Raw genomic sequence first — 4,586 nt, 5'->3', positions numbered from 1 at the left:
TATTGGACTATATTAAAGGGAATTTCTACTTTTTTTCTCTCTCTTTTTTTAATTTTTTTCCTTTTTAAAATGCATTTTATTTTGCTGATACAAACGTTGTTAATTAACCCATTATTATCAAAAATTACAAATTGTACATCTCAACAGAAACATAATAAAGAAAAGAGAAAACAAAAACAAAAAACAACATACAAAACAAAACAAAAAATCACATAGACCAATTTAAATATATCTATACAGTGCGCTCCCGTCGTTCCGAAAGCACCTCCGGGTGCAAGTAGATAAATAGGGACCGCTTACCAGCGGGAAGGTAAACGGCGTTCCGTGTGCTGCGCTGGCTCGCCAGATGCAGCTTGTGACGCTGGCCACGTGACCCGGAAGTGTCTGCGGACAGCGCTGGCTCCCGGCCTATAGAGTGAGATGAGTGCACAACCCTAGAGTCTGGCAAGACTGGCCCATACGGGCAGGGGTACCTTTACCTTTGTGCTTTCAAATGTACGATGTGTAGCAGCCTATATAGTGGTCCATTCACCACAAGCAGGCTCCTGTATACCACAAACTTCACCTGCACTCTTTCTTTTCTTTTTAAACTTCACAGCTGCAGTGATGCTGGTGCCGGAAAGGAAAACAGAGGATGGGTTTGAGGAACACTTTGGTATTAACTACATGGGACACTTCTTGTTGACTAACCTTCTCTTGGAAACACTGAAGCAATCAGGAACCCACAGCCACAATGCTCGAATTGTCACTCTCTCATCAGCTACCCATTATGTAGCAGAATTACCTTTACCTTTATACAGTGGTACCTCGGGTTAAGAACTTAATTCACTCTGGAGGTCTGTTATTAACCTGAAACTGTTCTTAACCTGAAGCACCATTTTAGCTAATGGGGCCTCCCGCTGCCACTGCGCCACTGCTGCACGATTTCTGTTCTCATCCTGAAGCAAAGTTCTTAACCCGAGGTAATATTTCTGGGTTACCGGAGTTTGTAACCTGAAGTGTATGTAACCTGAAGCGTATGTCAGTCTGCGGAGGCAGCACTGAGCATCATATAAATTTGCGGGAATGTCGTTATAACTTCTTTGATTACACAAAAAAAACCAGCCATCTGGTAAGCACACATGAGCATAATTAAAAGTAATTACGTGAGTAATAAGTATTGACCCAAAATTAAAGGACCTAGGAGAATTGAAAAAGAAAGAAATAACCTGATTGGAATATTATCGGTTAAAAGCCACCTTTGAAAAGGATAAAAGGATTAAGGGATTTGATAAAAAATAAATATATCTTATATGGAGCTAGACATATTATATAGTAACCTCTTTCTAAAATGTATAAATTATTATTGAATTGGCAAAGGAAAGCGGAAGATATTTAAAAAGTTATAACAAAATGGGAGCGAGATCTGGGGCATATGACTGAATCCCATAAATGGAAGGAATTATGGAGTAAAAATATAAAATTTACGGCTTGCTATCTTATAAGAGAAAATCTTATGAAAACATAATATAGATGGTATTTGACCCCTGTAAAATTGGCGAAAATAAACAAATCATATAAAAATAAGTGCAGGAGGTGCAAGGAGCATGTAGGAACATACTACACATGTCGTGGTCTTGCCCAGTGATACAAAAACTTTGGAATATGATTTACGAAGAGATAAAAAGATTGATAAAAATTACTTTCAGCAAGAAACCAGATGAATTTCTACTAGGAATTGTTCTAAATAACATCCCTAAAAACAAATTCAGGTTATTTACATATGCGACATCAGCATCAAGGATTATTGTGGCAAAACATTGGAAAGATGTACATGCTCCTACTAAAGAAGAACGGTTAGCTAGGAAACCCCACAAGGAGGTGGGGTTGCGGGCGGCACGCCCTTCCCCACATTCACGGGGGCTGGCTCCGGCCCCCGCGATACCTAAGGGAATCCCCGCCCGTGTCATACCCCGGGCCAGCCAATCGGCTGGCTCCGGGGGCGGGGCCTCGGCTATTTAAACCTGCTGCAGCCGAGGCTCCTCCTCTTTTCCTCCGCTGCTGCAGCTGACCAGGTTTTGTAGGTGCTTGGTATTTTAGATTCTGTAGCTTGTTTCCTTGGTCTTTGCTTGGCTTCTTTTTCCTCTCCTTTTTAGGTTTACTCCTTCTGCAGCGAGTTCGAAGAGCAGACTTTATTTATTTATTTATTTATTTTTTAAATAATATTTATTAAAGTTTCAAAGGAAAAAACAAAAAATCATATTATAAAAAAAATTAACAATAAAAAGGAAAAATACAAAGTAGAAAAAACAGTTAAAAACAATTCCATCTTTTCCTCACTTCTTTTACGTTTACTTGTTTCCCGGACCTCCTCATACCTCCCTCTTTTGTATTCCAATTAAATTTGTTAATCCAACAATTCCTTTCCCTCCTTTTTAATCCTAATCCTTAGTCCTGATATATTGTAACGTTAGATTTTTACATATTAAAAACCAATTTTTCCATATTCTTTTGTACCTATATAGCTAGAAACCACTTAACTTCAATCCAACATCTTTCTAACATTCATTAATTTTACAATATTTCTGTAAGTAGTCTTTAAATTTCTTCCAATCTTCTTCCACCGACTCTTCTCCCTGGTCTCGGATTCTGCCAGTCATTTCCGCCAATTCCATGTAGTCCATCATTTTCATCTGCCATTCCTCCAGTGTGGGTAGATCTTGTGTCTCCAAGAGCAGACTTTAGATCAATCTCTTGTTTTTTTAAGCCCTCAATTCAAAGGCTCTGTCTTACTTGCGGATTATACAGTGGCTTCTATAACGCGGGTGGCTGCAGCGCCCGTGTGAGGTTGGTGACTGGGGTTTTTATTAAGATTGTGTGTGTTGTTTATTCACAATTTTCCTTGCATGAGTGAAAGGGGAGGCAGCTTGTAAAAGGGGACCAGGGTTTAAAGCGTAGGCAGCTCATTTCGCGCTTTAACATTCTCAGGGTTTTAACCTTGATTGTGTCGTTTATTCTAAATTTTCCTTGCACGAGTGAAAGGGGGGGGGCAGCTTTAAAACGGGGTCAGTTTTAAAGGAAAGGTCGTGATCGCAGGGTCGCTCTAGCCGGGCTTTACTAAGAAAATTGTTTTCCGGTTGCCTTGGTTACCGCTGCTACCCGGCGCCATTTTAACTCAACCACGTGGTCAAAAAAGGCAGCCGCCATCTTAGGAGAGGCATTCACTCTCCGCAGGGTCAGTGCTCTTTAAAGAAAGCTGTCTCCTTCTAGTATTTGCCAACTTTGTTTTACCCTTCCTTCTTAGCAGCAGCTCTGACGCTTCTTATAAATTGCCAGCACAGGCTTGGGCTGCTCCATTGTTGTGATCCCTTGGCTGGCTCCCGGGTCTACAGGGGAGAATCTGTTATTGTAGCAAGTTGCTGAATGACAGGCTTTTAAAGTGCGGTTTATTGGGGGAAATACTTTTTAAAAAATATTATCATAAGAGTCTTTGGAAGGGCTGAGTACTGGTTTCAAAGTGCTGACTGCTTTTGAAATTAATTGGTGCAATTAGCAAATGCTGTGGCTTATGTTATTTCAGCTCTGCTTTTAAAAGCCTCAACTCAGAGGCAATTAAAGGTCCTTGGAGGTGCTGAATGCTGGTTTTAAAGTGCTGTTTGCTGACTGCTTGTAAAATTGATTGGTGCAATTGGCAATCACTGTGGCTTATATGTTATTTCAGCTCTGCTTTTAAAAGCCTTAACTCATAAAGGCAAGTAAAGGACTTGCTTACAGTTCGGTTGGTTCTGGCAATTGAGGACTGCCTCTTTAAGCTTTTATTCACAGTGGCAGTTAAGGGGCTTCTTAATTAAACCTCCTTGGATATTCCCTCAATCTTACACGCAGGCTGATAGTGGCTCACTTCCTTCTTTTATATCACATAGAGTGTAGGACTGCAGGTTTACAGGTAGTGTGTTTAGTGCAGAATTACTGCGTTTTACCATTGTAATCAAACGCCTGGCAAAGGGTATATTCATACACAGCCCATTATATTCATAGTATATACTTATTGCATAGTCATCTTATACAACTCAATTCATTCCATTTAGCATGATTCATTACTCATATTGAGTGCATATAGCGCGGTAAGATCGTGGGATACCCTTTGTCCAAATTGGGTTTCCTCCTGCTGGCGTAGTTAATACTGAAAAAGTGCGGAGCTGGTCTAACCATACTTTTGGTCAGTCAGCTTAGGAAATACTGAACTAAGCATAGGGGTCTAGTGACACGTGCATTATATAAATAAATTCTTAAATTACACAATTAACAAATAAAAAACATCATTAATAATAAAATAATTAAAATAATAAATAAATAAAAATTAATTGATTTTATTTTAAAATAAGTAAGTAAATAAATAAATAATAATAATTAAAATTGTTTAATAATAATAAAATAAAAAATTGGGATTAGGATTAGTGGGAGCATGGTTGCGTATTAGTTCTTGCCAGACCAGGTCACCTAGCCAGGTGCTGGTGGTGTACGCTCCTTCCAGCATGCCTTCTGGTAAGAAACAGGCATCTTCCTGCAAGGGGAACACGGAAGCCACTCAAACTAATTCACTGGTG

General features: G+C 39.5%; 1 long non-coding RNA gene across 1 annotated transcript; it reads left to right on the top strand.

Moving 5' to 3' along the window:
- Positions 1-1,917: 1,917 nt before the first annotated feature.
- Positions 1,918-4,340, top strand: LOC308461222. The gene is made up of 2 exons (XR_013978840.1): positions 1,918-2,135; positions 2,697-4,340. It is a non-coding gene; the product is annotated as an uncharacterized lncRNA (long non-coding RNA).
- The last annotated feature ends 246 nt before the right edge of the window (positions 4,341-4,586 follow it).

Source organism: Podarcis pityusensis, assembly GCF_964106645.2.
Source record: "Podarcis pityusensis genome assembly, chromosome: 13".
Lineage (NCBI taxonomy): Eukaryota > Metazoa > Chordata > Lepidosauria > Squamata > Lacertidae > Podarcis > Podarcis pityusensis.
Note: the sequence above shows the minus strand (reverse complement) of the source record. Positions and strands in the feature narration are given on the sequence as shown.